The following is a 26,576-nucleotide window of genomic DNA, read 5'->3' as shown; positions in this document are numbered from 1 at the left end:
AGGGTAGTGATTAGAATTCTGGCTTGCCCATAATAACTCATTGAACAGACAGTTCCTTAAAAAAAAAAAGGTTAGTCCTCAGGGTTTTGACTGCTATATAAGTTCTGTTATACTTACAGATATGATTCAAACAGTTTTAGAAACTTCAGAGTGTTTTCTATCCAAATCTACTAATAATATGCATATCTTATATTCTGGGGATGAGTAGAACGAAGTTGAAATTGGGCACGCTATTTTTCCCTAAGTGAAAAATCTGCACCCTATCCTCAAGAATTAAGCTCTGTCAGGTTGGATGGGGAGTGTTGCTGCACAGCTATTTTCAGGTTTTTCCAGAGATGTCCATCTGGTTCAAGTCCGGGCTCTGGCCCCTCAAGGACATTCAGAGACTTGTCCTGAAGCCAATCCTGCATTGTGTTGGCTGTGTGATTAGGGTTGTTGTCCTGTTGGAAGGTGAACTTTCACCCCAGTCTGAGGTACTCATCAAGGATCTCTGTACTTTCCTCCGTTCATCTTTCCCTTCATGGTCAAATAGCCCTTACAGAGCCTGGAGGTGTGTTGAGTCATTGTCCTGTTGAAAACAAATTATAGTCCCGCGATGCGCAAACCAGATGGGATGGCAGAACGCTGTAGAATGCTGTGGTAGCCATACTGGTTTTAAGTGTGGCTTGAATTCTAAATAAATCAGACAATGTCACCAGCAAAGCACCCCCACACCATCACACCTGCTCCTCCATGCTTCACAGTGGGAACCACACATCCAGAGATCATCTGTTCACCTACTCTACATCTCACAAATACACAGCTGTTGGAACAAAAACTCTCAAATTTGGACTCGTGAGACAAAAGGACAGATTTCCACTGGTCTAATGTCCGTTGCTCGTTTTTCTTGGCCCAAGCAAGTCCCTTATTATTATTGGTGTCCTTTAGTAGAGTTTTTTTGCAGCAATTCACCCATGAAGGCCTGATTCACGTAGTCTTCTCTGAACAGTTGATATTAAGATGTGTCCGTGAAGCATTTATTTGGGCTGCCATTTCTGTGGCAGGTAACTCTAAATGTATGCTCTACAGCAAAGGGAACTCTGGGTCTTCCTTTCCTGTGGTGGTCCTCATGACAGCCAGTTTCATTATTTTTTATATAACCTTTATTGAACAAGGCAAGTCAGTTAAGAACAATTTCTTATTTACAATGACAGCCTACCAAAAGGCCTCCTGCGGGGATGGGGGCTTGGGATTTTAAAAAGTAATACAATATTAATATAGGACAAAACACACATCACAACGAGAGACACAACACTACATAAAGAGAGACCTAAGACAACAACATAACAGCAAAACATGATAACACAGCAAGGTAGCAACACAACATGACAACATGGTACAAACATTATTGGGCAAAGTCAACAGCACAAAGGTCAAGAAGAAAGAGACAACAATACATCATACGAAGAAGCCACAACTGTCAGTAAGAGTGTCCATGATTTGAGTCTTTGAATGAAGAGATTGAGATAAAACTGTCCAGTTTGTTGCAGCTCGTTCCAGGCGCTAGCTGCATCAAACTGAAAAGAGGAGCAACCCAGGGATGTGTCTGCTTTGGGGACCTTTAACAGAATGTGACTGGCAGAACGGGTGTTGTATGTGGAGAATGAGAGCTGCAGTAGATATCTAAGATAGGCTAGAGTGAGGCCTAAGAGGGTTCTATAAATAAGCATCAACCAGTGGGTCTTGCGACAGGTATACAGAGATGACCAGTTTACAGAAGAGTATAGAGTGCAGTGACGTGTCCTATAAGGAGCATTGGTGGCAAATCTGATTGCTGAATGGTAAAGAACATCTAGCCGCTCGAGAGCACCCATACCTGCCGATCTATAAATTATTTTTCCATAATCTAGCATGGGTAGGATGGTCATCTAAATCAGGGTTAGTTTGGCAGCTGGGGTGAAAGAGAAGCGATTACGATAGAGGAAACCAAGTCTAGATTTAACTTTAGCCTGCAGCTTTGATATGTGCTGAGTAGGACAGTGCACTTGTATGAAGTGACTACCTCAAGCTCTAAACCCTCAGAGGTAGTAATAACTTCTGTGGGAAGAGAGGCATTCTTCTTACCAAACCACATGACCTTTGTTTTGGAGGTGTTCAGATCAAGGTTAAGGGCGGAGAAAGCTTTTTGGACACTAAGAAAGCTTTGTTGTAGAGCATTTAACACAAAATCCGGGGAGGGGCCAGCTGATAAGACCGTATCTTCTGCATATAAATGGATGAGAGCTTCCTACTGCCTGAGCAATGTTGTTGATGCAAATTGAGAAGAGCGTGGGGCCTAGGATTGAGCCTTGGGATACTCCCTTGGTGACAGGCAGTGGCTGAGACAACAGATTTTCAGACTTTATACACTGCGCTCTTTTAGATGTAGTTAGCAAACCAGGCCAAAGACCCCTCAGAGACATCAATACTCCTTAGCCGGCCCACAAGAATGGAATGGTCTACCGTATAAAAAGCTTTGGCCAAGTCAATAAAAATAGCAGCACGGTATTGCTTAGAAACAAGGGCAATGGTGACATCATTGAGGACCTTTTTAAGGTTGCAGTGACACATCCATAACCTGAGCGGAAACCAGATTGCATACCCGAGAGAGAACTATAGACATCAGGATAGCCAGTCAGTTGATTATTGACAAGATTTTCCAACACTTTTGATAAACAGGGCAAAATAGAAATAGGCCTCTAACAGTTAGGATCAGGTTGATCTCCCCCTTTAAATAAAGCATGAACTGTGGCTGCCTTCCAAGCAATGGGAACCTCCCCAGAAAGGAGAGACAGGTTTAAAAGTTTGGAGATTGGCTTTGCGATGATGATAGGGGCATCAACCTTAAAGAAGGGTCTAAACCGTCTGATCCAGATGTTTTTTTGGGGTCAAGTTTAAGGAACTCCTTTAGAACATCGGACTCAGTGACTGCCTGCAGGGAGAGACTTTGTAGCAGGGAAGGGGAAAAAGAGGGAGACGCATCGAGTATAGTTGCATTAGAAGGGGTGGGAGATGAGGACATGTTGGACGGGCAAGGAGGCATGGCTGAGTCAAATAGGAATCCTGACTTAATGAAGTGGGGATTAAAGAGCTCAGCCATGTGCTTCTTGTCAGTAACAACCACATCAACATTAAGGGACCTGGGCAGCTATGAGGAGGAGGGTTTATTCTCCAGGTCTTTAGCTGTTTTTCAGAACTTCTTGAGGTTAGACCCACAGAGAGAGAACTGCTCCATAAAGTAACTAACTTTGGCTTTCCGGATAGCCTGAGTGCACTTATTTCTCATTTGCCAGAAAGATAGCCAGTCAGCGTGAGTATGCGTGTGCCGAGCCTTTCGCCAAATGCAATACTTGAGGTGGAGTAACTATGCAAGATCATGGTCGAACAAGGGGCTGAACCTGCTTTTAATTTGCCATTTTCTTATGGGGGCGTGTTTGTTAACAATATCACCGAAAATATCAAAAAAGAAGGTCCAAGCGTCTTAGACAGAGGGGATCAAGCTGATTCTATACCATTTTACAGAGGCCAGTTCATGGTTGCTCATTGAAGTTTTTTAGCAAGCGTCTATGACAAATCAGAACAGGTCGTTTCACTGAGCAGCCATTACGATCACAGGCTGTAAAACAGTGATCACTAAGGTCATTACAGAAAACACCAGACTGATACCTACCAGGATTATTTGTGAGGATAACATCGAGGAGAGTAGCCTTTTCTGGGAGTTTGGAGTCACACCTTGTTGGATTGGTGATAATCTGAGAAAGATTATGACCTTCAAGTAATAACGGGCTGTCGTTTCTCTTTGCTTATCTTCTTCAGGCTGCAAGCCCGACACCTGTACACTTATGACAACATCCAGCTCAAGTGCAGGGTGCGAAATTCAAAATATATTTTTTTGAAATATTTAACTTTCACACATTAACAAGTCCAATACAGCATTTGAAAGATAAACATCTTGTGAATCCAGCCAACATGTCCGATTTTTAAAATGTTTTACAGCGAAAACACCACGTATATTTATGTTAGCTCACCACCAAATACAAAAAAGGACAGACATTTTTCACAGCACAGGTAGCATGCACAAAGCCAACCTAACTAACCAAGATCCAACCAAACTAACCAAGAAACAACTTCATCAGATGACAGTCCTATAACATGTTACACAATAAATCTATGTTTTGTTCGAGAAATTTGCATATTTGAGGTATAAATCAGTTTTACATTGATGCTACCATCACAGCTACTGTCAGAAATAGCTCCGAAGCAACCAGAGTAATTACAGACACCAACGTCAAATACCTAAATACTCATCATAAAACATTTCAGAAAAATATATGGTGTATAGCAAATGAAAGACAAAGATCTTGTGAATACAGCCAATATTTCAGATTTTTTAAGTGTTTTACAGCGAAAACACAATATATCGTCATATTAGCTTACTACAATAGCTAACACACAACAGCATTGATTCAAGGCAAACGGTAGCGATAGCACAGTTTGACAGATATATGAAATAGCATCCCAAAATGGGTCCTACTTTTGGTGATCTTCCATCAGAATGTTGTACAAGGGGTCCTTTGTCCAGAACAGTCTTTGTTTGGGTTTAGAACGACCTCTTTCCCTCTTGAATTAGCAAGCACACTGGCCCAGTGGCGCGAAGCTCTCCTTCGTGAACAAAGTCAAACAACGCTTTGACTTTGTGTGTATGTGTGTGTACTTAACGTCCCGAATAAATTTCAATAATCTAATAAAACTATATTGAAAAAACATACATTACGATGATATTGTAACATGTATCAAATAAAATCAAAGCCGGAGATAGTATTCGCCTATAACGACGGCTTTCCAGAAGGCGATTCCAGGTTCATCTTCGCGCTTTCGAAAAAACAGGAAATGGCGGACACGTCATTCCAAGAGGATTTATTCCACTTCAGACCAAGATAATCCATTCATTTCTTCTCTCACTTCCTCTTGACATCTAGGGGAAGGTGTATGACGTGTATGTATACCAATACGTATCATGCCCATTTATAGGCAAGCCTTTGAACAGAGACCTCGATTTCAGAAATCTCACTTCCTGTCAGGAAGTGGGCTGCAGAATGAGTTCTGTTTCACTCAGAGAAATAATTCAAACGGTTTTAGAAACTAGAGAGTGTTTTCTATCCAATAGTAATAATAATAAGCATATTGAGTACGAGGCCGTTTGAAATGGGCACATTTTTCCAAGTTACTCAATACTCCCCCTGCAGCCATAAGAAGTTATCCTCTTTGGGAAAGGTGGGGTGCAAGTGCCCCATCTCAACAACATCTGGTGAAATTGCAGAGTGCGAAATACAAAATACAAAAATCGTAATATTAAACATTCATGAAAATACAAGTGCCTTACATCGTTTTAAAGCTTAACTTCTTGTTAATCCAGCCGCTTTGTCATATTTCAAAAAGTCTTTACGGCGAAAGCATACCATGTGATTATCTGAGGACAGCGCTCAGCATACAAAAACATTAAAAACATTTTCCAAGCAAGCAGAGGTGTCACAAAAGTCAGAAATAGCGATAAAATAAAGCACTTACCTTTGAAGATCTTCCTCTGTTTGCAATCCCAAGTGTCTACATAACAAATGCTATGCTTCTCGGGCACAGAAGATATGATATGCATATAACTGGTAGATTTGGATATAAAACACTCTAAAGTTTCCAAAACTGTTAAAATAGTGTCTGTGAGTATAACAGAAGTGATTTGGCAGGGGGAAAACCTGAGAAATCCATTCAGGAAGTAGTTTTTGTTTTGGTGTTGTAGTTTTCTATTCAATGCCATTACAGTATCCATTGATTTAGGACTCAAATTGCAGTTTCTATGCCTTCCGTTAGATATCAACAGTCTTCAGAAATTGTTTCAGGCTTGTATCCTGAAAAATTAAGAAGTAAGAGCAGTCTGAATAAGTGGACCCTAAAGTGTCACAGAGCTTTTATGCGCGAGACCGAGAGAGTGCGTGTCTTGTTTACCTTTTAAATTGACGACGTTATTGTCCGGTTGAAATATTATCGATTTATTTAGGCTAAAAACAACCTGAGGATTGAATATAAACATCGTTTGACACCGGGTGTTAACCCCGGTGTCCTGGCTAAATTCCCAATCTGGCCCTCAACCATCACGGTCACCTAATAATCCCCAGTTTACAATTGGCTCATTCATCCCCCTCCTCTCCCCTGTAACTATTCCCCAGGTCGTTGCTGCAAATGAGAACGTGTTCTCAGTCAACTTACCTGGTAAAATAAAAAAATAAAAAATAAAATGTTTCTATGAACTTTACGGATACAATTTGGATTTTGTCTTCCTGTTTTGACTGCGTATGAGCCTGTGGATTACTGAACAAAACGCGCAAACAAAACTGAGGTTTTTGGATATAAAGAGACTTTATCGAACAAAAGGAACATTTATTGGGTAATTGAATGTCTGCTGAGTGCAACCATATTGTCACGCTCGCTATCCTCAAACTCCCTGTCATAAATCGACCAATGCGCAATGTGCATGTAGTTCCACATCTTTTAATTAAAGTGAAACCGAAACAATCCAAAAAAAACAGGTAAACAGCAAAGAACGTGACGCAACCGAGGTGCACACAAATACACACGGAAAATAATGACCCACAAAACACAGGTGGGAAAAGGTTACCTAAGTATGGTTCTCAGTCAGAGACAACGATAGACAGCTGCCTCTAATTGAGAACCACGCCCAGCCAAACACACAGAAATAGAAAACATAGAACACAAAACATGGAATGCCCGCCCCAACTCACGCCCTGACCAAACCAAAATAGAGACATAAAAAGGATCTCTAAGGTCAGGGCGTGACATATGAAGATCATCAAAGGTAAGGGATTAATTTTATCTCTATTTCTGACTTGTGTAACTGTTCTACTTGGCTGGTTACTGTTTGTAATGATTTGTCTAGTGGGCTATGTTCTCAAATAATCGTAAGGTATGCTTTCGACCGTAAAGCATTTTTTAAATCTGACACAGTGTTTGGATTCACAAGAAGTTAACTTTTACTTGGTACTCATCCCGGATCCGGGAGCACCCCCCACAGTAAAAAAGCTGACTAGCATAGCCTAGCATAGCGTCACAAGTAAATACTAGCATCTAAATATCATTAAATCACAAGTCCAAGACACCAGATGAAAGATACAGATCTTGTGAATCCAGCCATCATTTCTGATTTTTAACCCTTTCACACGTACCATCACACGGGTGTGATCGTTCTACAGTGGTCCCTGAAGCGTACGATCACACCCGTGTGATTAGAACACTCATTTAGAACGCTCGTTTAGAACGGCCAGTTTCGAATGACGCAACAATCAGCGTTTGAGCTGGCCATACTTTTTCCAGAAACTATTTACACAAACACAGTCCTTACAAAGTTATGTCCAGAATGTGAGCAGTTTATTTTTGGATTCAATGTTCAGATATTCACAGAAGAATATATAGCATAACACAATCATCCTAACCGGAAAAATGTAGGCTACATTTGTCCTAGCGCTGAGGAAAGATTGACCCAACACACACAAGCAGTCATATTTTCTAACTCTCGGCTGACAAACTACAATATGAATTAGCTAATAGCAATTACTATGTATAATTAATCACATCACGGGTGAGCACACCATTGATCGAAATAATTAGGTAAAGCACTTTTTAGAAATCGAAAGTAATCCGACGATTAGTTTCAGCGCGCAGCCATGCATTTTTTTCCTCACAGAAACCGAAGATAATAAGAGAAGACGAGATGAGTTTGGTCTGTTTATAGTATGCATGTTGAAGGGGTGTGTCGTCTACCGTCGTTCACATCCCACCGTCGTTCACATCCCACCCTTCATTTCCGGAAGTCCTCAAAAAACGAGTGAACTCTCACTCACCTCATTTTGTTATAACATCTTTGGTCAAACAGATGATTACGTGAACCCAGAATGCATTGAATGTCAACAAACATGACTACACAGCTGGAATTAGCTTAGCTCATCATAATCAGTACAACCTTCAAAAAAGTATTTTACACACATAATGTGTGTCCATTACAATCTGTGCAAGAATCGGAATGCATGATTTGTCACCTAGATTTGAAAACATGTGAATAAAACCGTAAATACACAAATAATTGCCACACAAAACATTTTCTGATAGTGATTTATTGATACAAGTGGCGCGTGCCGGCAGTCAACCACGTACCCTTTCACTCTAAACCATTCAGTGTTGTTGTTTATGTATGTAGCTAGTGAGATGAGCTGAAGCATTAGCAATGTCTTTCAAAAGGAGACAACAAACAAATGTGGAAATTCTGGAGATTTTTTAAAATTCTGACAATGAGTCTGAGTATGAAAGTCAGGAATCAGATTCTGACAGTGAGGAGCTGCCCCCCAACCTTGTAGCCATTGAGAACCCTGAATCTGAATTTCCCTTGTCCACTGACAAAGTCCCAGTTCCCTTTGAAGATGCTGGTGGTGATGGAGGCATACACGTGGATGAAGTACAGGAGTTCTGTGGTAGCTGGAAGGCCACCAGTCATTTCACCCCTCCTGGCCTGCTGTTTCACCCCTGCCTGGTGTTGTCGTTTGTCTTTGATGAGTCCAGTCTGGAGTGCAATGCCCCTTGCCTTTCCAACTGAGGCAGAGTGTTTCAAGTTGTTTCTGACAGAGGAGCTGGTGGGAGACATAGTAGAAGACCAATCGTCTATGCCTTGGAGCTACAGGATAAGAGAGAGCCAGGAGTGGGGGACACCCAAATTAGTGAAATGTATACATTCCTGGTGACAGTAAAGACTGCTTTCTAGTTCTGCTGCTTAGACTGCATTTCATCAACGCTACCCATCCTAAATGACGCTTATACAAAATAGAAATGTTACAGCTGGCAGTAAAGTGGCATGACAAACGAGACGTCCTTGTCCTTCCACTGTCCATACAGCAACCATGTCGCCACAGGGAGGTGGACCACCTGACGGGAGAGAGATACAAACCAGACAGAGAAACATGAAACCAGACTGCGTGCTTGACTATTACTCAAAATGGGGGCAGTGGATAAGGCCGACATGATAAACAGCTTTGTGGAATGAACTCAGAAAACGACCAAGTGGTATAGACATTTTTCAATTTTTCCAGGGTAGCGTCAAAATACAACATGCAATATTCTGAGCATTTAGCATTGTTTTACAGAACTAATAGAATAATGTAACTAGCTACATAAGCACGATTGAATATAACACCATAAGGTGAGTAACATGAGTAACGTTACCTCGCGTGTCCGCGGTTATAAAGGAATATATACAAATATATTATGCTCCATTCACACGTGAGCTATAGTAGAAACGGTATAACACGACACAATAACGTAATTAGGCACTTACTTTGATAGAAACGCAGTCTGGATTTAGACGTGTGTGGGATTGGTGGTCTTGTTGTTGACAGGCATTCTAATGTAGTTACGTTGACAGATTCTTTGGATGCCAAGCTTACTGGCTTCTGACTCTTTCTTCTCCCAAGTGCGCCAGCAGCGTTCAGTGCTAGAGGCGTAATAAAGAACCATTTTCAAATCGCTGGCGTTGGTGAGTCTAAATAGAGCACGATAGGGTTAGGCTTCTTCTAAATATATACGCATTCTATACATTCGATGTCGCTTGATTACTTTCATGTACGCAAATTAGCATCTGTATTTCAGTCTATATCGGCGATGTATTTAGTTACTATCATGCAATTGAGTATAACGCATAGCAATGTTATGAAATGAGATAGATAGATGAAATCGGTTAAGCTATATTTGTATTATTCCTTTCATAAGCGGACGCGAGGTAACCGTTATCATCGCCGTGTGTATGCGGTTTTAATGTGATAATGATGGACCTCAGTTATAACATGATAGATAGATAGACGACATAACGATCATGTAGAACTATTGGTTTATATCGTGTGTAATAGCTTACTTTTTGATAGTAATAGTATTAGATTATACAAAGGTTATTGCGTAACTTGCGATACAGCAATTTGATTATTGATGCAGGCGATAGTTGTTGGATATTTTATGACACGTGCTATAGCAGGACGAAGATGAGTATGTCTGCCAAACAATTGAGAAGTGTTTGGGGAATTTGCTGGCGGGAATTTGGTAACAGAATTGTCAATAAATCAATCTTAATTGGTGCAATTGGTAAAACATGACTACTTTTATGTTGTATTATCGATATGAGGCGGACACACTCCATTTCAGTGTTATTAATAATAAATTTTGTATAGAAAACAGGTTTAATATAGTTGTAACAAAATAAGATAACAGGAGGCTGCGTTCTATTATGTCTTGAGCGGCGGCGGATGAATGTATCTCGTTACGGAGTTAAAAACTCATGTTGGAAGGGAGGGAACTTTTCATATACGTGTCATATAAAGAAACTAGTGTGTGGGCACTGTCTTCGTCTGTATGACGATAGTTGTTGGACTGATCAGCTATCGATACGGGTTAAATGCTCTTCTACAGGGGATAAGACACAATGTGAATGGATTCTATTAGATACTACGATTTACTGCTGGAACAGGACCATGTTTGTTTGCTCTCGTCACTATGGTTTTTTATGCATGGGCAGGCTAGTGCACAATTGTGAGGCATGATAATTGTAAAGTTGACATATATATGCTATCCAAGAACCGTGTGCAGAGATGGTTCTGACCTAATATTATGTGTAATAGTTGTGCTATTGTTGTGTGTATTTGAAGATAGGGTTAGTGCCATTATTTACGGAGTATGATGAAATAGAAGTCTCTAAGATAGTGAACGCGTGCCTACTGAATGCGTGGATGATGTTTCAGTATCACCTCTACGGAGATGACTACTTTCATTTTAATTGTGGGATTGTCACCATTAAATACTAATCCTGCATAATTTCTGATAAAAAACAGTATACTCATGTAAATGAATAGAAGGCTTGTGGGATGCTAGCTTCGTATTTCTGATTTTATAAGAATGTTTTACAGGGAGACTCAATATCGTAAAGTCTTTAGCTAATCCGTTGGGTTCAAGAAGAACCATTTGTTTATACGTCCACTCCGCTTCTTCTTAGTCCCTTCAGGTTAGAGTATCACTATAGTCGACTAAGAGGAGAAGTTGTGGGTCTACTTCCGCCTAGTACAATGGGGGAGATACACACTAATAAGCATGACAGTCTGGCTATGAGGTTTATGGTATACAGGCAGTATGTTACTGTTGGTTAGAAACATGAGGGTAGAATTCATAGTTTAAGCGCCATTGCGATAGATATAACAATGAATCACCAGGATGAGCGACTACATATATCCAAGTACAGAAGAGGCAACGTAGTTAACCTAACTCTGATAATCATCATAAAAATCTACTTAATAGAATTACACAGCGTTAGCATGCATGTTGACAATACACATGAATCTATAGCTCTGGTGATACAGCAGCAATAGAGTTATCAGGATTTTGGCTACTAGTGTTTTATAGCGTAAGACATCAAAGTATAGGTGCGTTCTAAGTGAGAATTGTTGGGTTCTCCAATTGCGTAGGTTGAGGCGGGAGACACAGCTGAGCCTTACACACTGACGTCGCATTAGTTGAGTGTCAAAAGGGTGATACTATTCGCTTATTAACCACAGAAAACTTACTTAATTTCTTTTATTTAGCTCAGACATTTCAGAATATTCAGAGACGTCCTGTCCAGTATATTCACCATGATTATAGTGTTTGTTGTGCGAAATGTTGCATTATTTTAGCATACGACATTGCCGATATAGTCTCATTGTAATTCTGATCAGCAATCATTGCGCACTAGTGCTCAATATCCTTGGATAGACGGCGCACATACATTGCAAGGCTACGTAAGTGTTTTTCACGATTGATTAGAATTTTTGGAGTGGGTTGATATCTGAGTTGTGAGTAAAAATACAGGGTCGGACGCATAATGATGTATGATGCATATAAGTTATATAATTTTGAAATGTGAGAATTAGATTTTTGTATATTAATTATAGTGCGGGATTACTTATAAGTGTGTGGTGCAGCCTTCAGTCTAGTGCGTTATCTCATTGTGCCGACTGATGCGTTTACATTTAATTCACGCAGGGTGGACTAGTGTAATATAGAATATAAATAGCTCTTGTTTGACTGGTTCGTTCATCAGTCATTTGGCAAGTGTCTCTTGTCCAAAATAATCGTTGCTTGTTTATTAGATAGATCACTTTCACTTCTTGTTGTGAATTAGCAGCTAACATAGACTATACGTGGCACACAACTTCAAACTCTCAACGCAATACTACGAAATTCCGAAAATAGCAATATACTGCATAACTGATATAAATCGGTTTCAATAACTTCGTTATGATGTTTCTAACACTATATCGAATTAAATTACAGACGGACATATCTAAGCGCGATAACTGAGCGTTTCAAAATGCTATCCTGAGGTCTTGCGTTGCGTAATGGGGAAGTCGAAAGAGAGCGCACTTCGTTCCTTGCCCTTTTATAAGCTCTGAGAAATACGTAGAAACACCATTCCACTTCTCATTGGTTACTGACATCCAGGGGAAGGCGGGTGCAGTTATTTCGATCCATAGGGCAACACAGAGCTTTAAACTGATCTGAGAACAGAGACTATTTTTCTGACCTTCGCATGTCCTGTCATGATTTTCGCTGTAGAAAGAGTTCTGGTTCACCCACAGACATAATTCAAACGGTTTTAGAAACTAGAGATTGTTTTCTATCCAATAGTAATAATAATATGCATATTGTACGAGCAAGAATTGAGTATGAGGCAGTTTAATTTGGAGACGATATTTTCCAAAGTGGAAACAGCACCCCCTGTATTGAGAAAAGGTTAATCTTTAAACCTATGTAAAATATGTTTTGTTTTCAGAATTTTTATAATGCGTATTTCTGTATTTGAATTTGGCGCCCAGCAGTTTCACTGGCTGTTGAAGAGGTGGGACGCTAACGTCTCACATACCCAAGAGAGGTTAAGAAGAAAATAAATTAAACAAATTAACTTTTACAAGGCACACCTGTTAATTGAAATCCATTCCAGGTGACTACCTCATGAAGCCGGTTGAGAGAATGCCGAGAGTGTGCAATATTGTCATCAAGTCAAAGCGTGGCAACTTTGAAGAATCTCAAATAAACAAATTTAAAAAAATATTTTTATAACACTTTTTTGGTTACTACATCCTTATGTGTTATTTCATAGTTTTGATGTATTCAATATTATTCCACAATGTTAATTTCTTTTTAAGGCCATAATGACCATTGTTATGTTTGGTAGAAAATGGGGGGACTTGCAAGCCGAAGAACACCATCCCAACCGTGAAGCAGCATCATGTTCTGGGGGTGCTTTGCTGCAGGAGGGACTGGTGCACTTCACAAAATAGATGTTATCATGAGGCAGGAAAATTTGTGGATATATTGAAGGAACATCTCAAGACATCAGTCAGGAAGTTAAAAGCTTGGTTGCAAATGTGTCTTCCAAATGGACAATGACCCCAAGCATACTTCCGAACTTGTGGCAAAATGGCAAGTCAAGGTATTGGAATGGTCATCACAAAGCCCTGACCTCAATCCTATAGAAAATTTGTGGTCAGAACTGAAAAAGCGTGTGCGAGCAAGGAGGCCTACAAACCTGACTCAGTTACACCAGTTCTGTCAGGACGAATGGGCCAAAATTCACCCAACTTATTGTAGGAAGTTAAACAATTTAAAGGCAATGCTACCAAATACTAATTGAGTGTATGTTAACTTCTGACCCACTGGGAATATAATGAAAGAAATAAAAGCTGAATGAAATCATTCTCTCTACTATTATTCTGACATTTCACATTCTTAAAATAAAGTGGTGATCCTAACTGACTTAAGACAGGGAATTCTTGCTCGGATTAAATGTCAGGAATTGTGAAAAACTGAGTTTAAATGTATTTGGCTAAGGTGTATGTAAAATTCCAACTTCAACTGTATATATTTATTTTTTCTAAGAACACTAACCATGTGTGTGTTCTCTTGTTTTGTACTGTTCTGTAGTTTCGACCCAGTGATTAATCTGACAAACTTAACTTTGCGTGCTGCAGGCCCTTTGCGTGCTGCAGGCGAGACATTCAATGACATCATCAAGAGATATGCTGGATCCTATGCCAGAGTTGTTTTTGGAACCACATCGTGTCTTTTGTCCTGCTAATAGCCCTTGTGAAAAACAAGTGTTTGAAAACTTGTTTTCAAAATGCCTCCAGGGACGACAGACAAGTCCTTTACTTTTTCCCCCTTCCACTTGCCTCCATGTATTCCCTTAGTAATTGCTAAGGATCCATTAATATATTTAAAGTCCCCAAACTCGGAAAGAGTCTATTGTCCTGCTGATAGTTGAAATAAACATCTGCATTTTGGAAGAGCATTTTTAGCATTTTTATTTATCAACTAAAGCATAAAGATGTTGATGAAGAAATTCTGCTGTGTGTACCGTATGCTTTATCCTACATTTTCGGGTTGCATGAGGTTTCGAGTTAGAAATGTAAAACTAGAGAATCATTTGACTGTTTTTAACATTGGCTGTACAACATTTTTTTTTGTAAGACCATAGTCTATGGGATTGATTTTAAGAATTGTAAGGTAATTCATTTGATTAATATTATGGTGTTTCCATTCAAAGAAAAACTAATTATACATCTGACAGACATTGCCTGATTCAGTAACACTAAACAAGCATTAGATGGAGGCAGATGTTATTGGAAGAGCCATGGATGTATAGATGTTGGAAAGGTAGGAAGTATCTGGGCAACTACAGTACCTTTTTATTTAGAGAGAAGAAAATAGGAGAATAAGAGTTTTGTTAACGTGGGGGGGGAAGCGGATACTGGCTTTCAGTAGTTGACGCTGTACAACATGACCGGTCAGGAGTAGGCTACTAAGTGACTGCGGGTGAAGAGCAAAATAATCCTAACATTTCCACACCCTAATTGTAGGCTAAACAATACCCAAACAGATATCTCAGATTTTATCAAGACGAGTCTTCATGCTTGTCTAAGAGCAGCGTGAAACCGTGCTGAAATAGTTGACCACACACGAGAAGGCTATTGCTTTAAATCCTATTATAACAAGTGGATGACTTTGGTGTTCCAGTAAGCATGCATTTGTTGCCTTCATTAGCCTACTTTATTATTAAAGAACTCCAGCACAGAAGAGAAAGGAGCCTAAAATAATGAAGTGATTTAACTCACAAATGCATTTGACTGTTTTTAATATTGGCCATCAACCAAAAACACAGCATCTACCATAGTGTTCCATTTCCAGCGAGACATTTCAAGTCATTGACTCACTGATGGTGGAAAATGATGAGAGATCTGCAAGGCAATTTGGAATCTGCTGGCGTCACCGCACACAATCAACATCGCTCTAATCACAGTCAGAAGACAGTTGAAGAAACTTGAGTGGACTTATGGAAAGGCTCTGTAAGACTTTTTATTTATGTATATTTTTTTTACAGAACATTAACCATGTGTGTTCTCTTGTTTTGTACTGTACTGTAGTTTCGACCCAATGATTTGTCTGACAAACAAAACCAGTTCGGATATAAGTACAACTTTTGCACGTCTTAAGTGAGAGGTCTAATGTTTTAATATTTAATCATTTCTGCCCTCCGAATTCATATTCATATTCATTATATAAATAGGCCCATGTGCACCTTCATCAGATGAACCGAAACATGTTGGCTAAAGGGATTTAATTCATGAATGTTTTTAATATTGTGATAGTGAAGAGGAAAATAATCTCAATATTTCCAAATAAAAATCTGATTTATCAAGACCAGTCCCCATGCTATGTCATTCATTCCCATAGTAATTCATTATGGATCCATTAATATATTTAAAGTCCCTAAACTCGGCAAGAGTCTATTGTCCTGCTGATAGTTGACATGAACATCTGCATTTTGAAAGAGTATTTTTATCATTTTTATTAATGAAAGCATAAAGATGTTGGCGAAATGCTGTACAGTTTATACATTTGCAGTTGCATGATGTTTGTAGTTAGAAATTTAAAACTTTAGAGTACTTAATACATTGCAACTTGGGGGGATTTTTTTTCACACCTAACCCGAGCTTTCCTTCTGTAAAGGTTGAATAGTCCATCATAATAGTCCATCATGGAAACATTTGCACCCATAGGTTTTAGGCCTGCAGTAGGTTATAATAATACATGCCCTATGGGAATGTTTAAAATTCCAAAAATGATGGGTGGAGTTAGAATTTTGGCTGTCAGAAGTACCAATGTCAGCCTTTTAAATGCTTTGTTATTCAAATGTTTAATGCGTCTGGGTGACGGAGAGAATGCATTTAGACAGGTATTTTCATCAAGGACATGTTGTTTGCAGAGTCCACAAACAGGAGGTGGAGTTCCAGAGCTCACAGGTGTGTCTGGCATGGATTGTGACTCCATCTCGGTCCTCGCCCTTTTTCAACGCGTCATTCTCCACCTGACTCTCCGCCAATGCTGCCTGACTCTCCGCCAATGACGTGACTCTCCGCCAACACCACCTGGCTCTGGACCAGTGCATCAGCTGATTTAATTTTACAATCACGGCTAAAGCAATTTAATTGAGGGTGTCAGTTAGGAAAATATGGCGCAGTACAATGGGACCGGTCGAGAGTACTGTAGGCCTAAGCTACTAGGTGACTGCATTATTTTCCAAATAAAAATCTGATTGATTTATCAAGACCAGTCCCCATGCTCTGTCATTCTGTAGTATTTATAATAATAATCGTTGGATAACAGATCGGCTCTCAGAACTCATTAAGAGGAAGCTTCTATCTTCAATATAATCATTTATTCAGAAGGTTAAACCCATAGATTTCAGGCCTGCAGTAGGTTATAATAAACTGAAAATTGCGTGTCAATTCATAAACCATGTGCTATTAAATTGGTATATATTTATCACAATTTTCTTTAACCAATTTTGGTCTTTAATGCACGGCCGACACACAAGTTCCTTACTTTTCCCCGTTTTTAGAGGGAGAGAAACCAAAAGCCCACCGTGCCTTTTTTTTTTTTAAATCGTCAGTCCACATGTCAAATGAAATTCCCCCATTGTATTAACCCAAGTTCTCTCTTAAATCCAGGACCACCAACAGTTTTTTTGTTACCTGATGCAGGACTCTTGCCAAAGACAAGACTCTGACTGAAAACGCCTCTATTGCCACAGTTTAGACTACCGATAGATCCGTGTTCTAACTCCCCCTTGTGATAGTGTGGTGCAATGACCGAATGCCACCATCTACCACTAAACTCGTAACTTTTAAGGGAAGAACCACTGTACAGGGATTATATGCAGTAACACTATTTACCACACAAGTAATGCTCTGACATCATTGACCCACTGGGAATGTGATGAAAGAAATAAAAGCTGAAATAAATAGTTCTCTACTATTATTCTGACATTTCACATTTTTTAAATAAAGTGGTGATCCTAACTGACCTAAAACAGGGGATTTTTACTAGGATTAAATGTCAGTAATTGTAAAAAAACTTTTAAATGTATTTGGCTAAGGTGTATGTAATCTTCCGACTTCAACTGTATATACAGTATTTAGCTGCTATTTATAAACTTTATAAAAATGATAGATCAAATAGCCTTACAATGAGCAAAATAGTAGTCAGCTTGAGGATACATTTTGCCACGATTTATTGTTGAACTCAGCAGGTTTTGTTTTGTTAATAGCCTACAGAAATGGGCTGCAATCAAGGTAAAGAGCTTCCTATACAGTTAATCTCTTTCCGTAAACTGCTGAGGCCAGCAAATAAAGAGAATGTGTGTGGCTCAATAAAGATGTTGCAGAACTGCTAGATTTGAAGCACCACTCCCTTCTGCCCAGATTTCCTGATGTTGCTATGGCAATCAGGTTGTTTTTCACCATCCCGTTAACTCTCACTTCTGCGGAGAGATTGTTTTCTAAACTAATGGCTCTTTTCAATCCACATCGCTCAAGTTCAGCTTTACAGCGTTATTGAAATGTAAAGGCAAGGTTCATGCTTTAGAGGAGACTGCTTTTAAGGTAAACACTGCCTATGTGACTTGTTTCAGGAAACCAGGCGTATGTCACGCGTCACTACGTCACAGGAGAGGCATTTGAACGTCAACTTTTTTTAAATCAAAATGTGTTTTTTGGCAGAAAAGCATTCTGGAACGTCAACTTTCATGTGCCATAAGAACAAACTTGTATGCCATCTGTAAATCCAAATTAAAAGTGTTAATAATGTACGAGCCTAGTTTGTTTAGCCACAGAACAAGCCAGGGACCTTCCCTCTAGCCATAATTGGCTGAGATAATGGATGGGCTGGACATGTTGAGAGATGAGTTCGGATTGGTCTGCCATGTAGCACGCTTCTGCTATAACATGAGATGGTCAGTATTGTAATATTTGTGTTGTGGAGAAATGACCAGGCAGGAGACGGGAGTACAGTTAGTTTTCGTTTAGTCAAAACCTCTCGTGCTCTACAGTCTCCCGGGCACACTAGTGCGCATGTGCATTTCCTATTAGTGTACTAAGTACACTGTCGTAATACATCACTGCTTAGTAACAGCATAGTAACTAATATAAACAGATGTAGATCACAGATACTACACTCCTCCCCCATAGTTTTAACTCCCAGAGAACAAGGTAAATATGTTAGGGAACTACTAATGCAATATCGAACATGCATTCTTAACATTTTTCAACTACTGGGTTGAAGCAGACTTTTCAGAGCCCAGCACAAATCCAGGGGATTATTCTGCCCCGAAGATGGAGTTTGTGTCCTAATAACTAACCCAGGTAATGTCCTTTTCTTCCTTTTATCTAGGACATATTAAAGTGTTTGTTTGTTTTACTGTCTGTTACCTTAAACAGCTCAACTCACAGGTCACGCTTTTGAGGTGCCCTTCGCTGTCGAATAGGATATCTCCGCTCCTCCTGGGCTTCCGGTGGTGGGCCAGGTTCGGTTGGAAGGTCAGGCTCTGTCTCTCCCGTACGTCCACAGTCAGGAGAATAGTCCTGGGGTCGTTATTGTTCTTGTTCTCTCGGCGTGTCTCTGCTGGGGCGTTGGACCGTAGCAGATGATCCACATGAACGTTGACCTGGCGATGACCAATTTGGACTTGGTAAGTCAAGGTCCTTTGCGTTGCAGATCACACCTGAGTTCCACAGGCTCTTGGGGTCGTTGAAATCACGTACCATCACCCTCTCTCCCTCTTTGAATTCTCTGACAGTCTTTGAGTGTCTGTCATGAGCTTTCTTCTGCTGTAGCTGGTGCTTTGCCACAGTGCTTGACAAGTCTGGTTTCAACAATGTCAGGCGGGTATGTGGTTGGCGTCTCAGAAACAGTTCAGCTGGTGTACATTCCGTTACTGTGTGTTGGTGTGTTACGGTAAGTAACCAGGAACGGGGAAGCTTTGGTGGGTGGCACAGACTGAACCTCGAGTCTAGTCCAGGCCTTCTTAAAGGTTTGCACGGCTCTCTCCGCTGCTCCGTTTGATGCCGGATGGTAAGGTGGTGACAGGATGTGCCTTACTCATTGTTCTTGAAGAAACATTTAAAATCGTTTGACGTGAAAGGAGGGCCATTGTCGATACGAGCTCCTTGACTAGTCCAAAGGATGCGAACAGGTGTCTGAGAAGATTGATGGTCTTCTCAGCTGTGGTCAGTTAGTAGGGAACACTTCCATCACTTGGAATGGACATCGACGACAACAAGGAAATGTTGCTTGTCAATCTCGGCGTAATCCACATGGATGCGTTCCCAAGGTGTCGCAGCCCAGGACCATGGATGAAGAGGTGCAGCAGCAGGCTTGTTGCGAACAGCTTCACAAGGTGAGCAGTGGCCTACATGCTGTGAATGTCCTGATCCAGTCCAGGCCACCACAAGATATAACTGCGAGCGAGTGCTTTCATTCGAGTGATCCCTGGATGTCCCTCATGCAGGTCAGATAGCAGTCTCCTCTGGAATTTGTGAGGTACACCACCTTGCTCCCACAGAACACATCCTTGATCAGTGGAAAACTGGTCTTTCTTGTCGATGAATGGACGAAGGTTATCGTCATTTACGAAGTTTGGCCAACCTCCTAATGTTAAGCCAAGACTTTGGAAAGCACTGGATCTCTCCTTGTTTCCTCTGCTATGTCTGAAGCAGATATGGGCAGTTCGTCAATGAGAGAGATCTGGAAGACTCCTCTATCATCTTCCACTGTCGAGTCACTATTGCATGGTAGTCTTGATAGTGCATCTGCATTTGCGTGACACTGGATCGTCTGTACTTCAATCTCGTAGTCGTAGGCTAACAAATCAGAGCCCAACGTTGCATTTCGAAGTGCAGCAAGGTTGGTATAGCTGATTTTGGTCCAAGGATGGCCAACGAGGCTTGTGATCTGTCAGCAGTTGGAACTTCCTTCCGTACAGGTATTTGTGAAACTTCTTCACTCCGAATATTATGCTCAGGGCTTCCTTCTCAATTTGAGCATAATTTTTCTCACTTGGTGACAGAGTCCGTGATGCAAATGCAATAGGTGTTTTCTTCCTGACGATAGAACATGTGAGATGACGGCTCCTACTCCGTATGGAAATGCATCACCACGCGAGTTCTCAGCTTCTCTCTGTGTTGTAGTGGGCAAGCCACTTGCTCTTTAGCAGACGCTGTTTGCAATCTTGGAATGTTCTTCGCATTGTGGGGACCAATTCCACTTTGTATCGGCCTGCAGCAGTTGGTGAAGCGGATGCAACAATGTGGACAAGTTTGCACAAACTTTCCGTATAGTTCAGTATCCGAGATACTCCACTGAGTCCTGGAGGAACTCACACTTGCTGCGTTTCATTCTCACTCCGTATTCTCCAGTCTTGACATCACTTTGTCCGCACTACAAGGTGCTCTCCAATGGTTGGTGCTGACACGAGGATGTCGTCCATGAAGCACACAACGTTGTCTATACCGTCCAAGATCTGATCCATTGTGTGTTGGAATATCGCTGGAGCTGTCGAGATTCCATAGGCCAAGCGATTGAATCTGAATAGCCCTTGTGTGTTATTGTGGTCAGATACTGTTCTGACACCGGATCCAGCTTCAGTTGCTGATAAGCGAATTCCAGGTCCAGCTTACTGAAAACCTTCCCACCAGCTAGAGTGGCAAACAGATCTTCAGCGTTTGGTAGTGGATATTTCTCTGGTAGTATGCAGGCGATTTACTGTGACCTTGTAGTCACCGCACATTCTGACGGTCTTGTCTTTCTTTGGGCCTACAACAATCGGAGCGGCCAGTCACTCCTCGCTACTTTCGTGATTATGTTTTCTTCTGTAGGCGGTCCAGTTCCTTCTCTACTGCTTCCTTAAGAGCATAGGGAACTGGACGTGGTTTGTGAAAGATAGGCTTGGTTCCTTCTTGCACTCTGACTTTTGCTGTGAAGTCTTGTATTTCGCCGTAGCCATCTTTGAAAAGTTATTTGTGCTTCTCCAGCATGTTAGTGAGTGTAGCCTGACTCACTGGTTTGTCCTTTCTCAGACTGAAGATTTCTTGATCTTGATCAACTTGATCTTTTGTAGCCAGTTTCTGCCTAGCAAGGCAGATTTTTCTCCTTTAACAATGACAAGCGGTAGCGTCACTCCTTCCCCTCATACCGGACTGGTACCTGGATCTGCCCTCACAAGGATAGTGTCACCAGTGTATGAAGAAAGGCGGATGGACGCTGGCTGAAGAGGGCACTCTTTCAGTTTTTCTTTGTAGAGTCTCTCTGGAACCAGAGATACAGACGCTCCGGTGTCCAGTGCTTTTTACCGGTTTTTCCGCTAACTCCATGTTGAGATAGATTCCATCTTTTTGTTGTTGAGCTGTGTACACTGTGGACAGTTATATGTTTCAGTTGTCCTTCCTCTTCTTGTGCTGCGTCTGACACTTTGTGCGCTCTTGCTGTGCGTTTTGAGGCTTTACACACTTTCTGTAAATGTCCAACCTTTCCACAATTGTGGCACTTTACATTTTGGAATCGACATTCACTGTGCTGATGATTATCTCCCCCACATCTGTAGCAACTTGGCTTAGACCTTTGAGATGTGGGCTGCTTTGTTCTTGTGTAACCTTGAGGACGGGACTGAGAAAAGTGTGACTTTTGTGAGCCTTTTTCACCACGTGCATCACTGACCTTGTGAACACCTTTTCTGACGTTCTGCATATCCCGATAGCTCAATAGTATCCCTGTGGGCAAGCTCGAGTCCAAGTGCGATATCACAGGCTTTCCGAAAGTCAGGTCCTTCTCTGACAGAAGCCTTCTGTGATATGCTTCACCTGTGAGACACATACAACTTGTCTCGAAGAGCATCATCAAGAAATTGTACAAACTCACATGTACTTACATTTACATTTACATTTAGTCATTAGCAGACGCTCTTATCCAGAGCGACTTACAAATTGGTGCATTCACCTTATGATATCCGTGGAACAACCACTTTACAATAGTGCATCTAACTCTTTTAAGGGGGGGGGGTTAGAAGGATTACTTTATCCTATCCTAGGTATTCCTTAAAGAGGTGGGGTTTCAGGTGTCTCGGAAGGTGGTGATTCTCGACCGCTGACCTGGCGTCGTGAGGGAGTTTGTTCACCATTGGGGTGCCAGAGCAGCGAACAGTTTTGACTGGGCTGAGCGGGAACTGTACTTCCTCAGAGGTAGGGAGGGAGTAGGCCAGAGGTGGATGAACGCAGTGCCCTTGTTTGGGTGTAGGGCCTGATCAGAGCCTGAAGGTACGGAGGTGCCGTTCCCCTCACAGCTCCGTAGGCAAGCACATGGTCTTGTAGCGGATGCGAGCTTCACTGGAAGCCAGTGGAGAGAGCGGAGGAGCGGGGTGACGTGGGAGAATCTGGGAAAGTTGAACACCAGACGGGCTGCGGCGTTCTGGATGAGTTGTAGGGGTTTAATGGCACAGGCAGGGAGCCCAGCAACCAGCGAGTTGCAGTAATCCAGACGGGAGATGACAAGTGCCTGGATTAGGACCTGCGCCGCTTCCTGCGTGAGGCAGGGTCGTACTCTGCGAATGTTGTAGAGCATGAACCTACAGGAACGGGTCACCGCTTGATGTTAGTTGAGAACGACAGGGTGTTGTCCAGGATACACCCAGGTTCTTAGCACTCTGGGAGGAGGACACAATGGAGTTGTAAACCGTGATGGCGAGATCATGGAACGGGCAGTCCTTCCCCGGGAGGAAGAGCAGCTCGCGTCTTGCGAGGTTCAGTCTTGCGTGAGGTGGTGATCCGTCATCCACACTGATATGTCTGCCAGACATGCAGAGATGCGATTCACCACCTGGTTACAGAGAGGGGAAAGGAGAAGATTAATTGTGTGTCGTCTGCATAGAATGATAGGAGAGACCATGTGGGATATGACAGAGCCAAGTGACTTGGTGTATAGCGAGAATAGGAGAGGTCAGGTAGGAGCATCCAAGCGTGGGCCGCGCCGGAGATGCCCAGCTCGGAGGGGTGGAGAGGAGGATCTGATGGTTCACAGTATCAAAGGCAGCCGATAGGTCTAGAAGGATGAGAGCAGAGGAGAGAGAGTTAGCTTTAGCAGTGCGGAGCGCCTCCGTGACACGAGAAGAGCAGTCTCAGTTGAATGACTAGTCTTGAAACTGACTGATTTGGATCAAGAAGGTCATTTCTGAGAGAGATAGCAGGAGAGCTGGCCAAGGACGGCACGTTCAAGAGTTTTGGAGAGAAAAGAAGAAGGGATCTGGTCTGTAGTTGTTTGACATCGGAGGGATCGAGTGTAGGTTTTTTCGAAGGGGTGCAACTTCGCTCTCTTGAAGACGGAAGGGACGTAGCCAGCGGTCAAGGATGAGTTGATGAGCGAGGTGAGATAAGGGAGAAGGTCTCGGAAATGGTCTGGAGAAGAGAGGAGGGGATAGGGTCAAGCGGGCAGGTTGTTGGGCGGCGCGCGTCACAAGACGCGAGATTTCATCTGGAGAGAGAGGGGAGAAAGAGGTCAAAGCACAGGGTAGGGCAGTGTGGCAGAACAGCGGTGTCGTTTGACTTAGCAAACGAGGATCGGATGTCGTCGACCTTCTTTTCAAAATGGTTGACGAAGTCATCAGCAGAGAGGGAGGAGGGGGGAGGAGGGGGAGGAGGATTCAGGAGGGAGGAGAAGGTGGCAAAGAGCTTCCTAGGGTTAGAGGCAGATGCTTGGAATTTAGAGTGGTAGAAATTGGCTTTAGCAGCAGAGACAGAAGAGGAGAATGTAGAGAGGAGGGAGTGAAAGGATGCCAGGTCCGCAGGGAGGCGAGTTTTCCTCCATTTCGCCTCGGCTGCCGCGGAGCCCTGTTCTGTGAGCTCGCAATGAGTCGTCGAGCCACGGAGCAGGAGGGGAGGACGAGCGGCCTGGGATAGGGGACATAGAGAGTCAAAGGATGCAGAAAGGGAGGAGAGGAGGGTTGAGGAGGCAGAATCAGGAGATAGGTTGGAGAAGGTTTGAGCAGAGGGAAGAGATGATAGGATGGAAGAGGAGAGAGTAGCGAGGGAGAGGAGCGAAGGTTGGGACGGCGCGATACATCCGAGTAGGGGCAGTGTGGGAAGTGTTGGATGAGAGCGAGAGGGAAAAGGATACAAGGTAGTGGTCGGAGACTTGGAGGGGAGTTGCAATGAGATTAGTGGAAGAACAGCATCTAGTAAAGATGAGGTCAGCGTATTGCCTGCCTTGTGAGTAGGGGGGAAGGTGAGAGGGTGAGGTCAAAAGAGGAGAGGAGTGGAAAGAAGGAGGCAGAGAGGAATGAGTCAAAGGTAGACGTGGGGAGGTTAAAGTCACCCAGAACTGTGAGAGGTGAGCCATCCTCAGGAAAGGAACTTATCAGGGCGTCAAGCTCATTGATGAACTCTCCAAGGGAACCTGGAGGGCGATAAATGATAAGGATGTTAGCTTGAAAGGGCTGGTAACTGTGACAGCATGGAATTCAAAGGAGGCGATAGACAGATGGGTCAGGGGAGAAAGAGAGAATGTCCCTTGGGAGAGATGAGGATCCAGTGCCACACCCCGCTGACAGAAGCTCTCGGGGTGTGCGAGAACACGTGGCAGACGAGGAAGAGAGCGTAGGAGTAGCAGTGTTATCAGTGGTATCATGTTTCCGTCAGTGCCAAGAGTCGAGGACTGGAGGGGGCATACTGGCTGAGATCGAACTCCTGCCTTGTTGGCGCAGGGGTAGTTTCAGGAGGTGCTGCAGAGCGGCTGGACTCACGTCGGGTCGTGCGCGCTGGGACCACCAGGTTAGAGTAGCAGCGGCCACGCGGTATGAAGCGTTTGTATGGTCTGTGCAGAGAGGAGAGAACAGGGATAGACAGACACATAGTTGACAGGCTACAGAAGAGGCTACGCTAATGCAAAGGAGATTGGAATGACAAGTGGACTACACGTCTCGAATGTTCAGAAAGTTAAGCTTACGTTGCAAAAAATCTTATTGACTAAAATGATATAGTACTGCTGGCTGGTGAAATAGGCTAGCTAGCAGTGGCTGCGTTGTTGACTTTGTTTGAAAGTGTAGCTGGCTAGGTAACCTCGACAATTACTCTAGACTACACAATTATCTTGGATACAAAGACGGCTATGTAGCCAGCTAAGATCAAACAAATCAAACTGTTGTACTGTAATGAAATGAAATGTAATACTACCTGTGGAGCAAAGCGGAATGCAACTACTCGCTCCAACCCGGAAGTGCGTATCGTAGAGGGAGAGGCAATAAAAGTGTTGTTTCTTGTATTATTGTCTTTTGTGTCTTTAGAGGACTGCTTCACCTTAATGTCCCCTTTCCCTTTTCTTCTGTCCTTATTTTGTCCCACTTTGTCCCTTCTTTGTCCCTTCTTCTCTTCTGCCAACTAGACACTCCTTGTTAGCTAGCTAGCTTCTTCCAGGAATGTCCCTAGCAACTGCCTAGCAACAGGTAAACAACTTAGCTAGCTAAGAAAACGGTATAATTTTATGAAAAATTGTTACTTTTTCAAAAGCCTTTCTTCTTTGTTTGCTGCTTGTTTGGTCTCCTATTCAGTTTGCAGTTTTCTTTTGATTTTTTTCGATGTATATTTGTAGGAGCTCATCTTTTCAGCTGCTGCTGCTTAATTTGGAACTCCGGGAACTACTTGCCAGCCTTTTCAAAGCAAGGATGTAGTCAGCCACGGTTTCCCCTTGACTCTGGTGACATTGGTAAAATCTGAAACGTTCTGCAATGAGAATTGGCTTAGGCTTGAAATGCCTTGAAAGAGTTTCAGTCAGTTCTGCATAGTTCAACTCCACTGCTTTTATTGGTTCAATGAGACCTTTCAGCAATCCATACTCAGTTGGACCCAAAACACTGAGAAATACGTCTGCTTTCTTTTCATCCTTGATTTCATTTGCAGCCAGCCAACCCTCAAAATGCTCCAAATAGGAATCAAAATCCTCTTTTGTAGCCTCAAACTCTGGTACTCGACCAATGTTTGCCATATTCACAGTTAATTGTTCAGTTTCCTTATTCCTTGTATTCCTTAATTTTCATCTAACTCTTCACT

The 26,576-nt window shown here is 42.2% G+C and overlaps 1 pseudogene; it reads left to right on the top strand.

The window, feature by feature from the left end:
- The window catches only part of LOC139023826 (piggyBac transposable element-derived protein 4-like), a 350,862-nt pseudogene that overhangs the window by 247,997 nt on the left and 76,289 nt on the right, over window positions 1-26,576 (top strand).

This window comes from Salvelinus sp. IW2-2015, linkage group LG37 (assembly GCF_002910315.2).
Source record: "Salvelinus sp. IW2-2015 linkage group LG37, ASM291031v2, whole genome shotgun sequence".
NCBI classification, from domain to species: Eukaryota; Metazoa; Chordata; class Actinopteri; order Salmoniformes; family Salmonidae; genus Salvelinus; species Salvelinus sp. IW2-2015.
The sequence above is the reverse complement of the archived record's forward strand: the minus strand, read 5'-3'. Positions and strand labels throughout refer to the sequence as shown.